This window comes from Melanerpes formicivorus, unplaced genomic scaffold, assembly GCF_026170545.1.
Source record: "Melanerpes formicivorus ecotype bairdi unplaced genomic scaffold, bMelFor1.0.p_v2 SCAF_3, whole genome shotgun sequence".
Taxonomy (NCBI): domain Eukaryota; kingdom Metazoa; phylum Chordata; class Aves; order Piciformes; family Picidae; genus Melanerpes; species Melanerpes formicivorus.
Window position 1 is genome coordinate 28377339 of NW_027142355.1, and position 18220 is coordinate 28395558.

The window sequence follows — 18220 nt, forward strand, 5'->3', positions numbered from 1 at the left end:
CTCAGTGTGGGTTAGTGGATGCGAGTACTGGGGACTGGCGGGGCTGGGCGTTTGGGTGGGCGTGGGTGCTGGCAGCGTTGCCTGGAGAACCCTGCAGCATGCTGAAAGGGATTCTAAGAAGCTTCATTTGGTGCCAGCAACAGACTGGGGAAATAGATTGTACTGAATTCCTTGTACTGTAGAAGGTCAGACGTGGAAAAAGACCATGGTCAACACGAGGAAACGGGTAAATAAATAGACTAATATTTTTTAAGCACAGGAATAAGACAATATGAAGAGTGTCTTCCAGTGAGGTGACCTGCAGGCGCACAGAGGGACATTTGAGATGAAGGCTTGCAAGGATTACCTGGAAGAAGATGTAATAAAAATTTCGAGGAAAACTGTAACAGGAAGTAAAACATTTGTGTTGCTCAAACCATGTAGGTTCGAGACAACCCTAAAGCATTATGAAGTAAATCCGAATGTTACGTTGTTTGTAAGGCGTGCATCTCTCCGTTTCCTGTGTATTGATGTTAGTAAAATATGTAAGACAGTTTGGAGCTTGACAGAGATTATATGATTAGTATAATAAAGTTAGTGGTTAGCTTGTTATATGGTGTTGAAATTGATGGTTAGACCTTGTTGTTCAGGATGGAAAAAAGTTAAGTGGCTGGTATATTATGCCAGAGTGACTATTAGCTGTTTCAAAGTTAGAGAAGTTTCAGAAGAATAAGAACTTCTCTGTAAATTAAAAGATTGAATTAATTAAATTAAATATAGTCTGCCATGAACCACCTTATCTTGCTCGAGAATTATTTGTGGTGGTGGTATTCTTCTGGTAGCCTTTACTGAAGCAGGCTTGGTTTGCTACGAGAAGTAATTTGTTACCTGTGTGTATGTTGGGTCATCTTCTTAGCAATAAATCACAGAAGTGAAACAAACAAACAAACAAAAGGCATGATAAGACCACAAACAAATAGAGAGTCTTGCAGGAACTGCATGTAAACATTTCTTAGAATAGAATAGAATAGAATAGAATAGAATAGAATAGAATAGAATAGACCAGGTTGGAAGAGACCTTCAAGATCATCACGTCCAACCTATCACCCAACACCACCCAATCAACTAACCCATGTAACCAAGCACCCTGTCAAGTCTCCTCCTGAACACCTCCAGTGACGGCGACTCCACCACCTCCCCGGGCAGCCCATTCCAATGGGCAATCACTCTCTCTGTGTAAAACTTCCTCCTGACCTCCAGCCTGAACTTCCCCTGGCGCAGCCTGAGACTGTGTCCTCTTGTTCTGGTGCTGGCTGCCTGGGAGAAGAGACCAACCTCTGCCTGTTTACAACCCCCCTTCAGGTAGTTGTAGAGAGCAATAAGGTCACCCCTGAGTCTCCTCCTCTCCAGGCTAAGCAGCCCCAGCTCCCTCAGTCTCTCCTCATAGGGCTTGTGTTCCAAGCCCCTCACTAACTTCGTTGCCCTTCTCTGGACTCGTTCCAGCAATTCAACATCCTTCCTAAACTGAGGGGCCCAGAACTGGACACAGTACTCGAGGTGTGGCCTAACCAGTGCAGTGCAGTGCAGTGCAGTGCAGTGCAGTGCAGTGCAGTGAACCTCTTAACAGTCTGTTCCTGGGAAGAGTAAAGTTTCTATCATTATCTCATACTGAAGGAAATATGGTAGAGGAATTATATACCCAGTGAAAACTCTTTGGTAACTAAACAAAAATACGTTGTTAATATCCAGAACAGTGTTCTTCACTCCAGTTTTGATGGACACAGAAAACCTGATCATTGACTGGAAAATCAAGATAAATCTAAGTTGGTTGTCATTAGTGGCATGAATGCAGCCAGCTTCTAACCAAAGGATCTTGTTATGCCACAGAATGCATCCATGTGTGTCTTTCTTGCATGAGTAGTTGTACACATGCAGCATAGCAAAATATTGTCCGTATCTGTAGAATTTTTCAGGGGTATCATTCTAGATGCCCAAACAATACTGTTGCATGGAAATGATGAAAAGTGATACTGGAAAAGAAGTTGTTACAGTCACATGGATATGTGGAAGTGACAGTGTCACCAAAAATCAATATATGATCAAAGGATGAAAAGGGAAAAAGCATAATGAGTGTGCAAGTTGGACAGTGTGATCAATTCAGTCTTCAAAAAAGGCAGGAAGGAGGACCCAGGCAGCTACAGACCAATCAGCCTCACCTCCATCCCAGGACAGATGATGGAGCAGCTCATCTCTAACCACATGGAAGACAGGAAGGTTATTAGGAATAGCCACATGGATTTACTAAGGGGAGATCCTGTCTGACTAATAGCATTCTATGAAATTATGACCAAATGGGTAGATGAGGGAAGAGCAGTGGATGTTATATAACTTGAGTTCAGTAAAGTTTTTGATAGTGTCTCCCATAACTTCCTCATAGAAAAACTGAGGATATGTGGCATAGATGGCTGGTCAGTGAGGTGGATTGAAAACTGGCTCGAGAACAGAGTTCAGAGAGTCGTCATCAGTGGAACAGAGTCAACTTGGAGGCCTGTGGCCAGTGGTGTTCCCCAGAAATATTGGGTCCAGTTTTGTTAAATGTCTTTATCAGCGACCTGAATGAGGGGATTGAGAGTACCTTTAGCAAGTTTGCTGATGATACAAAACTGGGGGCGGGGGGGTGGCTGATACTTCATTGAGCTGTACAGCCATCCAACGTGACCTGGACAGGCTGGAGAGCTGGGTGCAGGCAAACCTCATGAAGTTTAATAAGGACAAGTGCAGGGTCCTACATCTGGGAAGGAATAACAGCAGGCACCAGCACAGGTTAGGGCCTGCCCTGCTGGAAAGCAGCTCCACAGGGAAAGACCTTGGAGTGCTGGTGGACAGCAAGTTCTCCATGTGCCCTTCTCCACAGTGTGCCCTTGTGGCCAAGAGAGCCAGTGGTACCTTGGGATGCATCAAGAAGCAGGTCTTCCCAAGACCTGCTGGTCTAGAGAAGTAGTTCTACCTCTGCTCTGCCCTGGTGAGACCACACCTGGAATATTGTGTCCAGTTTTGGGCTCCCCAGTTCAAGAAAGACAGAGAATTGGAGAGAATCCAATGGAGAGCCATGAGGATGAGTAGGGGACATCAGCATCTCCCCTATGAAGAGAGACTGATCCCTGGGGCTGTTTAGTCTTGAGAAGAGAAGACTGAAAGGGGATCTCATCAATGTGTGTAAATATCTGAGGAGTGGGTGTCAGGTGGAGGGGGACAAGCTCTTTTCAGTGTTATTTGGACTTGCACTAAAAGGTAATGGCTCAGGGGAGGCATTGTGCAGTACACAGTTTCACACAACAGGACTATATGTCTTCTGATGAAGTGTCTTAAGAGTAACTGGCCAAGATCTGTGAAATGCTCCTGTTAATTTTTAACACACCATGGAAGTTGGATGTACCATCTTCACACCAGGTTTTTCCTTAAGTTTCCTGAAATTAGCATGATGAAGTGAATGATTCAGAGGAGGACTGTGTAATCATTGTAGATAATAATGAGAACCTTCTACATAGTACCCTGGCAGGTGCTTTACTGTGTGACCTTATGACTTAATGGGAAATGAACAATCATGCAGAAATAAATACCATTCTTGCCTTATGACTCATTGTTTTGGAGTGCTTGTATGCCTTTTCTGGAAGGTTTTAGGGGGAGTTTAAAGGACAACATTAGAATTAGAATTAACCAGCTTGGAAAAGACCTTTGAGATCATTGTGTCCAACCTGTCATCCAACACTATCTAATCGACTAAACCATGGCACCAAGCACCCATCCAGTTTCTTCTTAAACACCTCCAGTGATGGTGACTCCACCACCTCCCTGGGCAGCCCATTCCAAAGGCCAATCACTCGTTCTGTGAAGAACTTCCTAACATCCAGCCTAAACCTCCCCTGGAACTTAAAATAATTCTGAAGATACCAAACAAATTTCAGGATGTGAGGCTTAAAGATGTCAAGATTAAGAAGTGACTTAGGAAATAGCAATGATACCTGAGTTAGTTTGACGTTTATATGCATCCTATCTGAAGTCAGGTTTACTGGCTCTTTCAAAATGAGCAGAGCCACTTCCCAGCCAGCAAATCTCATGCTATAAAATTCAGCCACATTAGTGATCTTTTGTCATGTGCCAGTGTCTCTACACATTGATCAAAGGTTAATTTGCACTAAATTCACATACAGAGCAGCAACACATCCTATTGCTAACTAGCTAGTGCATGTCTTAAAAGATGTCTGGTCCCGCTACATGAAGCTTGGTGTGGGCTACAAGATCTGTCCGATGAGCAGTGTGTGGTTTGCTGATGTAATGAGAGAAAGACAATTGAATACAATTTTAAAAGGCAGGTATTTGAGTTCTACTTAATCTAGTCACACACAACAGAGCTACCACTGAAGTTCCTTGCTATTTTGCTGTACTGTTTATGTCATTTCTTGTTATGCTGACTCTATATAGACAGACATTGGGAAGCATTGGGAAGGAGGACATAGCAATCTGAACCAAAGGATGTCCCCCCTGCGTGGTTGTCAAAATGGATTGAGAGAAGTGCAGTTACAGTGCTAAAACCATATGGAGGGTTGGTGAGGAGGCGATGGAACACAAGGATTAGCACAACACACTTCTGTGTGGCTGGCCCCAAAGACTGCAGGTGATTCACATTTGACCTATTGCATCTGTTCCGAGAGTAAAAAGACGAAAAGTAAATTTGGTGCATATGTGTTCATTCAGGAGGATGTACTACTCTGTTTCCTGGAACAGAGGACTCTAGACAGGCTCTGAGCCCCACTCAGATGGTTCTCCTAGCCATGAGATGGGAGTGCCCAGAAAGATGTGGTGGGCTGTGTCCCTGTGTTCCTGACACTTCTCTGAGAAGTGCCTCCCTACATCCTGATGCTTTCTGGTATAAAGTCTCACTTTCCCACATAGTCCCTAGGGCTTGGTGGCATATTCCAATTTCTGAGATTTGCAAATATGTATCCAATTTTAGGGCCTTGGGAAATGCCTGACAACTTGTGTCCATGTTTTGGGAGAAACAGTGTTTGCAAACTTCTTAACTTGCCTAAGAACAAACCTAAAGGTAGGTTTGTTCTAGAGAAGTTGAATGTTGAATCCTTACAGTATTGTTGGAAGAAAAGCTGTGACAGGAAGAAAACTATAATAAAATGTGACTGTAAAGCAAGCCTGAGATTGAGTTTGCTTCTCAGATAACACTTGTAATCTTTAAGGCAAAAAAAAGAAAGATAGTCAAGAGAATGACTCAGTAATCCATCACCTATTGTGGACGTCTGATTTAGAGTCATAGAACAGGACAGACTGGAAGGGACTGTGAAAGTTATTTAGTCCAACCTTTTATGGGAAAGGAAGGTGAGATTACCTAGTGCCCTGTTCAGTTGTGTCTTGAAAACATCCAGTGATAAGGACTCTACCACATTTCTGGGGAGGTTGTTCTAGTTAATGATTGTTCTCAGTGTAAAAAATATCTTCTTCTATCAAGATATTTGTTCATACTTTAGAATTTATTGTCTTGATTTTTTCACTCATCAAGTTCATGGTCTTGCTTACTGCCTCATTTTTTAAGATTATCACAACATTATTTATGCTTCACCAGCATAATATTTTTACAAGATTTATTAATTTTGCTTTATAGTCTATATTTTTCATGGAGATGATGTGTGTCACAAATATTTAGATGACAAACTCAATATTTAGAGTGGATATTTTTGGCAGTTTTAGAGGCCTTTATTGCCACATTTACCTTAGACGCTCGTTTCAATTTCCCCCTAGGATTGCATTCATATCTTACTCAGACTTGCTCCATGACTTCCTACTCTGTTTCTATTCTTGGGAGTTTTCTTGGCTTCTTTCACCACCCCCATCTCCTCCAAGAACAGCCAGCTATATATCTTGCCCTATGTAATTCAAATCTACTGGTTAAAAGATTTAGTCATCCTGTAAACTGAGGTTCTTCAAAGCAGATAAAATGTTTCAAGAACTGAGAGTGGGATTATTTATTTGTGATACAGAGTTTTTATTCAGGGATGGGCATGAACAAAAGTAGTGTGAAAAAGAGCAAGTGTTGAGCACTTTGGAGGAAGTCAACCAAAGGATGAATACACACCTAAGTCTTTTTGGCTGCTACTCCTGTATGCAGCAGAGATAAGGAGGTCAAGTCTTTGAAAGCCACAGGTAGTAGTAGTGCAACAGCATTTGCAAAGAGCTGAAGGCAACATGAAGATGATAAGAATAAAGTGTTGCATACTAAAACACCTACTTTTATTTCTTGTCAGTCCCAAACTATCTTTTGGAAGGGGCAACGTTTATATAATCCAAATTATATATGGGTTTGGAGGGGGGGAGGAAGGAAGAGAGGGGAGGGGGTGCAAAAAAAAAATGCATAATCTACTGATTCTGAAGCCTATAATCTTCCTGCATGGGGTATGTGTCGGTAGTTTTCTCCTACAAGTTTGTTATTTTTGCTGTCTTAGTATGTTAACTGCAAAAGCCCCAGCATTAGCTTTTTGGATGTTGTCTCTACCTGACAAGTTCTTTTCTTCACCTGCTCTTTGACTTCTGGAGTGTATTGCTTGATAAATTGGTCAGACTTGCAAAAGCACTTCAACCAAAATTCTCTGCTAAAAGAATCCTGATTTCCTTCTGAAAGGTAAAATAAGGTACTGTCAAGCAAAGACGATTAGTGACCGCTTGTAAAACATCTTTCATTACAGAGGATCTTCTCTCAGTACTAATTTATCTAATTCTGATGCAATGTGAGAAACCAGCAAAGAAAAAGTGCGTTCTAAAAGTATTCATGAATTTATCAGTGCATGATGGATTGCCGCTGCTGAGCAATTTTAGAGGTTTAAATTACAGCACCAGACTTTTCAGGAAAAATAGGGTAACAAGGAAAGTTTTCTCTGGTGTTGTTTATAGTATCTGTGTAAAAGCTGGTAACTTAAACATTAGTCTGTGCTACAGATAATGTTGTTGATAAATCTTGCATTAATAAATTATATTGTATCTGTGTGCTGTGACAGTGCTTTGGAAAGAAGAGTATTAGCATGTTTAATTTACAGTCTGTTTTTCACAGATAAATAAATTAGCTATGGACAGGTAGGCTAGAGGTTTTCAAGAACATTTATGAATTGCAAAGAGTTCAAAGAATAATCAGGGACTGGGAAATGTGAGCAATACAACCTCATTAGTTTATCAGCAAAAAGCTTAATGGTTTGTGAGTGCTTATTGGGTGATCAAAAAGTTTCTAATAGGATGTTTTGATGCATTAGGGTATTACGGACTCATATCTTAAAATAGGACCAGTTCAGGCTAAAAATCATAGTAACACATAGTTATAGTATTAATTGTCAGAGTAGGTGACTACTGGAAAAATTTAACACTGGCAATGCTGAGAGCAGCAATATTAAAGATTGACTGATTTCCTAATTGATACGTTCTACAGTTCAGCAAGGACTTGAATCTTGTGGTCTGTGTTGCAGAAGAAGGTAGCAAGGAGGATCCTGAAGCAATCCTCCTAGATGTTGTGTGGCATGATTCTGAGCCCTTTTCCTGTTCAGCAACTGGTAAAAGAGAAACTCAAGTGAGAACGGAAGTGTCTCGTTGGAAAAGCCAACGAAGAAAGAGTTGGAGTGTAATGAATGGGATACAGTGAGAGCGGAGTACAGAAGGGAATCTGTCTTTTAGAAGGGAGTGAAGAAATAGTGCCCTGGAAATTACTGAGGTTAGAATGGGTATTAATGAAACAGGGAAGACCAGGGTCAAATGTAAGACCTGTAAAAAGGTTTAGTAGAGTATCTGAAATGGGATTATTTGAGGAGCTTTTTTTCATAGTTAAGTTATTACCACCTGCATCTGAACTGATGACCCTCAGCTCTCATTACATCAACAGACAGATATAAGCACTCAAAGGGTGAAATTCATCTGACCTAGTTAAGTCATCTTTCTTAGGATAAGATTATTGTCTGTAATTAGGTGGCCAATTGAAACCCAGCTGTCTGTATATTAGGTGACTATGTTATGACAGCCAAATCTCCTTTCAGTGTTAGAAGATCAAAGGGCAAGAAGGTGATGGACCAAGGAAGGGGAACAAGGGTTAAGGGAAAAACAAAAAGGACATCTGAAGTTACAAGGGTAAGAGAAGGGAGAAGGGACATGTAATTCAGCATTGTTTCATGTTCCTTGGGGAGGTAAATCACACAGCCAAAAAAAACTGTACGAAGAGGGCTATATTTTGTACTGCCTTTATTGCAGCTCCTACTCAAACATCAGGAATGCTGAATTGATAATACAGAGATAGAGCAACATTAGCACTAACAAAGGGAGAGGACAGGTTGGGGACTAGGAAGGGAGGAAGAGTCAAAGGTTCTGTACTCCATAATAGCTGAAGAGGATCTTCAGAGAACTTGAACCAGTCTATCTCTGTTGTACGTTATTTATTTCTTTTTGCTATGTACCATTACAGGTTGGGAAGAGAAAGAGGAACAGGAAAAAACCAACAGTTATGCCAGGAGAAAGCACATGAAACTGAGGAAAGCAAAGGAGCTGGAGCACTGCTCTCCAAACCATTAATTTGTTGCAGGAATAGAGCAGCCACATGAGTTTGCAAAGCTCCATGAGAAAACACAAAAATTCCTTTCCTTGCCTCTCACTGAGACTGGTTCCTGTTTACATCTTTAGTTACTCATTTCTGAATGAGGAAAGTGCAGTCTTCTAGCTGGATTTATTTATTTTCATTTTAAATGAGACATTCTTTGGCAATTTTATTTTTCAACAGGAAATGGCAAGTGTGCTGTTTTGTTTAATGAAGTTGAGATTCACTGGAGGAGTCCAGATTTCTTTTTCTTTTGCTCTGTAGAACTGGATGTCTTATGAAGATAAAATCTCAGTAAAGGTAAACCATGCAAGCTGATGGGCTGAGAATTTCTGTGGCTGTGTAGACAAAAATGCCTCAGAGACAGTGCTATTTCATGCTGCTTAACAGTGGTGTGGATCCTTAATTTTTGATCTTGTGCCAGAAATAGGAGGAGGAGGAGTTAAGATTTTGAATTAGAGCAACATAATTTTATTTTTGATTGTTTGGCCCCTAAATGATGCACAAAATTAGTGTACTTGCTTCTAGGCTCAGTAAAAGTCCTGAATACTAAGTACTTGTGAAAATTAGGACAGTGTCTGAATGTTGATGTGGGAACATAACTTTTGTCTTCTACTTTTTGAAACAGTTGCTATGTTACATATTGATAAAATCAATACTGTTAGAAGAGGGGTCTTTTGTATTTGTTTTGGTTTTTTTTCATTTTGGGGACTGGTACAGATAGTGGTGCAGTTGCCTATAGCAGTAGCAATTCACCTGTGGCCTTAGGACCCACGATCTGCTTCCTTGGGAGCTCTGTCATTTCTCACCTCTGCCCAGGGATGCAGTGAAACCACCTTAGATGTAACAGCAAAAGTAATCTTCTTATGTGACTGTAATAATTGTTCTCAGTTTTCTGCTCCTAGAAATTAGTAGGTCTCTGTCTGACTACAAGAGAGCCAGGATTTCACCCACTTGGATTCTGAAGTTGATGATCACCATGGGCCTTTTCAGGTAAGATGAAATGATTGAGAATCATGGGAGGAGGTTACAGGCAAATGGGCAGCATGTCTGTCTGTGGGAGGAAATGCCAAGTTTGACATGTCTATACATTGTGTCAAGGTAGCATTTTTCTTGTTTGACTTACAAAACTCCCATTTTCTTGTTTTCAAGCCTGAGTTTTACACTTAATTGGATTATATAATGATACAGCGGTCTGTTGAAAAAACAACATTAGTATCAGAAACAACAAAAGCTCAATGCAGTAATCCATTATAATATTTCATGCTTGTTTTGTGATCAGCTTCATAGACTTCACATTGACACCTCATTATTCAGTGGTTTACAGGGAAGAATTCCTGCCCTCTTCCCCAGGCATTTTCACTGTTGATTATCTCTGTGGGAATTAACTGGTTGATAATTCTGTCTAACAAAAAGATGACTTTTTTTTTGTTGTGGTCAATTGGTGAATAGAGATAGTTGGTCAAATTCCCCCTCAGTTGTCACAAAAGACAACTGACAAAAGTCTAGTGCAAAACTAGAGGAACAACATCCTACCATAATGTTCCTCCAAGAAGTAATCTTTTAGTTAAGAAGAACAACTTAGAGCAAAAGTAATACAAAAACTAAAGGTCAGATTATACTACTTTCATTTATCCACATTCAAGAAATACACAGAGGATTAAGCCATGCTAATTCTGAAAAAACTTTTTGCCACTTTTCTCTTTGTGGACCTTTAGCAAGCATTTTGTGTGAACTAATGTGGAATGGAAGTCATTAAAACCGGAACATTTTTGTGGCAATTAATAGCTCACTAAAGAATTTCAATACACAGATGAACTATTTTGAAACAAAGAAGATGCTTTTGATCCTCAAAAGGGAACAAAGTTTTATTCCATGTGTGCTTTAACCAGTTTTCTAATTTTTAGAGCACTGCATTTGCTATGTATCTGTGCCTTTCCAACTGCTGTTATAATGATATCCCTGACTGATATGGATCATTAATCTGACAGAAAGCCTCAGGTACTTTCTTTCCAGATGGTAAACTTAGACTTTTGTAATCTGTGGAAAGGTAATGCAAATACTGTTCTCCACTTCCTTCCTCACCAGAAGATTTTGAGCTTCTAGTTTTTAGTCCCTTGTGTTGGATGAGGATATATTGCAAAACTAGGAGTCTTATCTGTGTTGTGATGAGTAGGATGGGGTGATGGAGAGACAAAGCAGAAGTGGGATATGTGAACATATAATGTAACCCCATCTAGTGTGATGGAGAGGGGTTTATTCTTAATATTCTTTTTAAAGTTTTTATGTCCCTCAAGTCAAAAGTATTTTTAGGGAAAGAGGCAAAGGAGAGCAGCAAGGAGGCTTTATAGGTGTTTCAAATGCAACGCAGGAGAAGGCAAAGAGTTTTCTTGAAAATTTAATAGTGGCATGCTGTGAGACTTTGATAACCTCTGACAGACCTAGAAGGAACAATAACAGGCAGGAGGTTGTGAGACACAGGTGGACCATTTTTGCACTGTTTGTTGACATGATGACATGAAAAGCTGTCTCTGGACTTAGCTGACATTATTCACAGACCAGCTGCTGAGTCCAGCTTCCTGGTGTGACATGTATGCTCCCACAGTATGGGATGTTGTTTTCTGGCTCTTCCCTTGCATAGCTCATGATGGTTGGACCTGTATGTGTACATTTCTGTTAATTTCTTGATCGTACTTGCTACTTGTTTCTGGGTTTAGCCTAGCACACCTTTTAATCACAGTCTTTTCTTTACTCTGAATCACATCAGGTTGCTTCTGCCACCATTGCTCCCTGCTGGGACTTCTCTTGGGAGTCAGGGAATAAAGAGAAGGCCTAGGAAAGGAGTGGGAAAAAAGGAGTGTGGGGAAGAGAGGGAAGAAGATCTCATGTTATGTGTTTTTGCTTAAAGCATGTTGCCTTTCAGTTTCAATGAAATGCAACCAGCTGCTCATTGTGGGCTGTAGTCTGGGGAAAGATTTTTCAAATGGGCTGTTCATAAACCGCTCCATCTAGTCATGAAAATCTATGGCAGCCCTCTAAACTTGGAAAAGTTGAGATTTTGTTGTGGTAGGGTCACCCGCAAATGGCCAAGGCTGAAACAGCCTGCTCCTGTCCCTGGAATGAGGTGAAGAGGTGAGGACTAAGATAGGCCAGGTCTGTGTCAGCCCAAGGGTTTAGTTTTGTTTTAAAAACATTTGCAGGATTTTCTGTTAGTCAAGAAAGGCAAAACAAAAAGGAAACCAAAACAAATAGTGAAGAGGTTTCAGTGGGCATTGATGGACTAATTCCCCTGATTTCAGGGGAGGACCTGATGAATAAGACAGAGGGGAATTTCAGTCTTGACTAAGCTCTAAAATCAGAAGGATGTTTGCTTGACTTTTGTGCATGCTGCACACATTTGTGTGCCCAATGTCATCTGAGATGTGCCTGACACTATTTTGTGTGGATTAAAGATTAGTGATACCAGGCTATGGGTGCCAAAAAGCTCAGTGAAATATGAGTCCCTGGGGTAGAAAGGAATCTCAGGCAATTGGCATAGAGATTGTAATCTTTTCCTGCTGCAGGATACACGGCCTTGATTTTAGGCTCTCTTTTGTAGTTGAAGGCAATCTATATTAAGAGCTGACAATGAATGTACATTAATCTGTAGCAGAGGGCAAACTGTGATGCATTGGGAGGGACTTTACAAGGTTTTGCAAAATGGAAGACAAACCAGTGTTCCTGAAAGGGAACATTTAATAATAGGGAACATTCAAGCAGACAAAGACAGGCATAAAATTGGTGGCAAGAAAATGGAAGAGCAATTCTGTGGAATCATGATTTCTGTGCAGGCTCCTCATATGGATCAGACTTCGGCTTCTCTAGGGAAGAGGCTGAGAAGCAAGACCTGCATGCTTTGTCAGTGATGTGTGTATATCTACATCTAATAATAAGCCAGGAAAGAGATCCAGAGATTCATAACTAATTAATTTTAGTGGATATTACAAAGATACCATGTAAAAACAATGAGATGTTCCAGATATTTTGAAACACAACAGTTTAGAAACCTGAGAATTACTGTCAGTGTACAACTTTCATCTCTTCCAGGTAATTCACATTTAGCAGTTAAATCCACTTGTTATCATAGAATGTTAGCGGTTGGACAGGACCTCCAGAGATCATCAAGTCCAACCTTGGGTAGTTGGCACAGGAATGCATCCAAGTGGGTTTTGAAAGTTTCCAAAGTAGTCTCCACAACCTCTCTGGGCAGCCTGTTCCAGTGCTCCGCCACCCTCACTGTAAAGAAGTTTCTCCTCATGTTGAAGTGAAACCTTCTACATTCAAGTTCCAACCCATTGTTCCTCGTCTTATTACTGCACACCACTAAAAAAGATTGGTTCCTTCCACTTGACACCCACCCCTCAGATACTTATAAACATTGGTGAGATGCCCTCTCAGTCTTCTCAAGATTAAATAGCCCCAGGGATCTCAGTCTCTCTTCATAGGGGAGATGCACAAGTCCCCTAATCAACCTCATGGCTCTCCTTTGTAGATTTATCTTTATAGTTTTATTAGTTATACAAATGTAAATGTGAGAGAAGACTTTCTTTGTCTGGAAGTCATGTACTCCCCGATGGTAAAACCTGGGACTTCATGCATATTGTGTGCGTTGGTAATTTATCAGTCCTTTTCTTGTCAGCGTTAAGGAGCAGCTGAAAGGAAGGCAACTACGGTGGCTGTGAGCTGCTCTCTGAGGAGCTGGTGCACTAGATGGCACTGTTGGTTTTAGTTTCACTGCCGGCTTCCCTTTCTAGGGAGCTCTTAATTAGCTGCCTTTTGAAAACAAACATGCTGTTTCAACAGAGGGTCAGTGTACATTGTTCTGGGCAGCTGCTTTTATGTTTATAGTCATGTAATCAATATGTTGGAAGGGTAATTAATTTTTAACTTCAAGCCAATTGTAGATCAAATGCCAGTAGAGTTACTGGGTGGAGACTGTTTAATTTCTTTTGAAGCAATGATACTGATTAGCTGTAAAGGGTTTACAGTGAGCTGGAGATCCAGAAGACCTTCTGCTTTGAAATACTGGTGTTAACTTTAAAGTAACATTATTACTGTGATGCAGATTAATGAGTTGCAACATAATTCTGATAAAGTTCCTCTCATGTATTTGCTATATTTTGTCCTGTCAATTCCTATTTCAAAGCAGCTTTATTTGCTTTGAGTGTTCTGTTTCTATCAAAGGAATGGTACAAAGCAGCATTAAATTGATCAAGCTCCCTTTCTGCTTTTTATCCCTTTTCTCTCATTATCTGCCTTCAGGGACTCAAGAGGGCCCACGGCTAAGGATGAGATGTGACCCTCTGTACAGCAGCATATATGTAAGAAGCTGTGTGTGCATGTGTTGAAATCTCTCCAGTCCATTCTTGTGGGGCACACTGGTGCCTGGGTCTCCCTCCCCATTCTCCTGTCTAGGGCAGCTCTGGCCATCTGTCAGTGTTCCTTACCTGGAGATACTTGCTAGCTGAATACTTTCAGTGCTTTCAGATCATCCTCTTGATGCTTCTTTGTCCTCTGAGCTGACCTTTCTTGATCATGTTTTCACTTGTTCTTTCTCTTTCATCCTCTTCCTTGCATCTGTTCTACAACATTCAAGCAAATTAGAATCTCAACACTCAGCTCTCCATCACAGTTTTACAACTTTAACATCTTCTTCCTGCTCCTTTTTTACAATCAATAAATGGTCCTTTTTTCATGGACAGGCTATTGATCACTTCTCCAGGTGCCTGGATTCTTTCTGATCTAGCGTCTGTGCTTTCCATTACATTAAAATTTCACAACAGGCTCTGGCTATCCATTCGTGGGCACGTCTCAGAGCCCTTATGCTATCCTCGTCTTCCTTGATCTCTTGGCTGAGTTTTGATACTTTGATCATTTAATTTTATTTCATGCCAAGTAAAACCATGAGCACTGGTTTAATCTGGACTTAAACTTTTGTTGAGTCTGACATTAAAAAAATAAGGTCAATTAATAAATATTTCCCTTTCTATGAAAAAAAAAACCACCAACCACAACACAGCCTCTTGTATTTTGGGGCTTGAAGTATTAATTGAATTTAGTCTGCGCTGAGCAATGATTTCTGTCCTTTAGAGTAAATCTTATCAGTTAATGGGACTGTCTTACCAAGCTGTGCTGTAAACATCTATGATTTCTGCTGGAACCAATAATAGCCCTCAGTATGGATGGGCAGATGCCATCAGCTATTGAGACTCGTCAGATTTTTAGTCTTTTGAGGAAGACAAGCATCATAAGTAGAATAATGATCAGCAGAAGTTGGGGTCCACATCATTGCATTTTCTATTAGTAATTAATATTGTGACTAATAAAGGCAAGACTGCAGTTACTGCAGCAGACTGCTCTGTAGACTGCAGTCTACAGTCGTTTGTAAGATATTAGATTAAGATCACGAAATTTATTCCAGTTTTGAGACAAACTAGAGATGGATATTTGCAGCATGCAAGAAGATTGAAAAGCCAATTTTCATAACCACAATAAATGAAAAGAACAATCCATGCTGTCATTCTGTCTGGCCTTTCTGGAGGATGCATTTTTTTCTAGTGATCTTAGTCGCCATGCTTCAGAGCATTGCTTCTATCAAACCTGACCGTTTTGGGAGGTGATGGGGTGGTGGAGTAATATATGGCAATGTATTCACAGTAGAGGGAGCTGACGTTCGATGAATGTGTGCGTGAGCTTTCACTGCCCTGCCAGCCTTTGTACAGTGTGAGCCATTCCCAACGCCTGTGTAAGCACTGGTGAAGAAGTATCTCCTTCTGTATTCAGTTTGAGGGGTGATACCTCAGCATCCCTCACCCACCAGCTACAGTCATGACAAAGCTCTCTGGCAGGACGTGGTCTCAGAGAACAATTGTTAAGCCCCTATCTGGGCTCTAGAGCATTTTTCCTTGTGCCACGTTTTACATGAGGGAGAGGCTGGCAATAGTGTCAGTATAACATTGCAAACACGGAGCCTCAGCACACCTCCTCCCTTACCTACTGAAGTCTGATGTTTCCATCTTTCTGAATATCATAGCTGCATATTACACCACAAACAATGTCTCTTTTGTGCTCTTAGGTTTGCTCTGCTGCCTGGATTTGGCTTGGTTTCTGCTTGACCCATCTCATGAATATGTGCACAAAAAATATCTTTGATTTACAACGCTCTTTTTAGAAGCCAGAGATTTCTAGTTCTCTGGCACTGCCTGGCTGGATCATGCAAGTTACTCAAAGTTAATTTATCAAAATTAGTTAAAACAGACAAACCTAGTCTGAAAGACCAGAATATATAACATATTCAAAAATATGAAGAATTATCATTCTCTTAAGTGAATTTCACTTGGCAATCAGGCTAAGGAATTGAAGGGTTGGGGTTCCAACCACCTGGTGTTTCTTCTTCCAGCTTTGCTGTAGCTCTTTGGGTGAAAGCTGCCCTCCTGGTGAGGCATCTTTCCTGACTGCAATAGTTCAGCTAAGGTAATCACAAAAGAATTAGTTAGGGAAGGGGTATTGTCCTGAGACAAATGTGGGATATATAATTTAAAAAGACAGGACTCAGAGAATTTCAGACCTATCTAACTTGTTTAACCAGAAAGATCCTCAAGCAAGTTATTAATTTGTTTTGTTAGCACCTATAACCGTAGTTCTTAATCTACATCTGTTTGTGAACAAACCTCTAAGCATATAATGTGCTGTAGTACTTTGCTTTTCCAGACTACTTGCATTATATCACTGGCTTTCTTTGGCCATGAGCAACAGAGCTGCTGATCTAATCACTTTATGAAATAGTACATTTTGAGAGTACCGGCTTCATCTCTGGCAGGAAAAAAAATTAAGATGTTTGGAAAATAAAGGATGACAGAATTTTTTAAAACCTTTTTTTATCTTATAAAATATGAGAATATGATAGGACGTGTTTTCTTAATTTTTTTGTTCTGTAATAGCATAACAGTTGTTTCTTGGCTATGTGACTAGTACTGGGGCAAAAAGAAGAGGGGTTGGTTCGTATGCCGCATCAAGGAAGACTTAGAAAAGAAATCCACAACAACTTGAGCACTATACAAATAATGAAGGCCTGAAATCCTTGTACTTTGTACAGGTGGGGTTTTAAAAAGAAAGTGTTAGACAAATGTTTGCCATAGCAACCTCAATGCATTCACCCTTCTTAGTGATGTGGGACGGGCCAGATGATGTCCTGACATTTCTTCCAGCCCTATATTTCTATGCAAGTGCTTTGAAATGTATTGATGAAGAGCACCCTCTCCAAACTGTGTAGTAGTATTTGTTAGACTTCTTAGTGTAGTTATGAAGGAAAACTTTTATCTCTAAAATTGATTCTTTCTGCTCTTTCTCTTTCAGCTTTCATTCTCAGGCCTTGGCACAAGGCATTATCATATCAGGCTGAAATTGTCACTAGCTGTTTAAACAGAGGAGTGTTTGATTAGAATCATCAGGAAAGGAAATGAGGATGCTTTTACAATGACATTTCTGTTAGGAATTCTCCCAATGTTTCAGTGTTTCCTAATAACAAGCAATTTTGCTATTAATTTCTTTAACCATTCCTCCTCAGAATGGTTGATTTTTGAGCTGTACGCTGTGGTCCCTGTTACTGGACAATACCTTAATGTTGGGCAATGTACTGATGTTATCTCATATGTTCACATAGGAACAGCCTTTCACCATTTTTTTTGCTTGATTTGAGCTATAAATTATTGTAGAGTGAGGGACAGCTCTCATACTCTCTAGGTATAGCTTGTCTTTGTGGAAAGATGTATTATAAACACAATCTGTATCTAAGAAACACCCATTCCACAGCATAAGCTTCTGGATGTTGTGGATACTTTTCACATACAAAAAAAAATACAACACTGTCATTGCAAAACCTAGATAAGCCAAAGCAGCAGCCCTCCTCCTTCAGCTGCCCTGTATCTGACTGACACACCTTACCTCTCAGCTGTGCTTTACCACGAAATAGAAGTTCCCTTGCAACTGTGCAAGTCTGTCACTTTATGCTTAGATACTTGAAACTTGCAATACATCTGGGAAGCAAAAAATAAACCACTGGGGAACATTTCAGATCTTGAAGGAGTAAAACGTTTCAAACAGATGGCTACTTTCCAGAGAAAGATCTTCCAGCTTTCAAAAATGCTCCTCATAAAATTTGACCTAAGTCTTAGGAGTAGTATGTAACTAAGGGGGAGGGGTAGGGAGGAGTGATACTAAACATGTAGAAAACAGTGTTTGGTACCTTGAGTAGCAGAATCCTTTGATCTCATTGCATTCTCTAATTTCTGCACTGTGGCTCAATGCATGAATGATGGACAAAGTTTCTGTGTCCTCATTCAAGTGCTAAAGGAATATGTTTGGTTATTTTTAAATTTATTTTATTTTTTTTAACTTTTCTAAGTTTCCACTTTGTTAGTCTGAATTCAGGTTGTAAGCATGTGAGTGTTGCTTCTGTATGTTGTACTTTATGAATGAGTCTGCTTTATAATATCTGGCAGAATAGCGTGTAACTGCAGTACAACAAGTGTGATCTAAGCCAAGCATTTCATTAAGCACATTTATTATTGG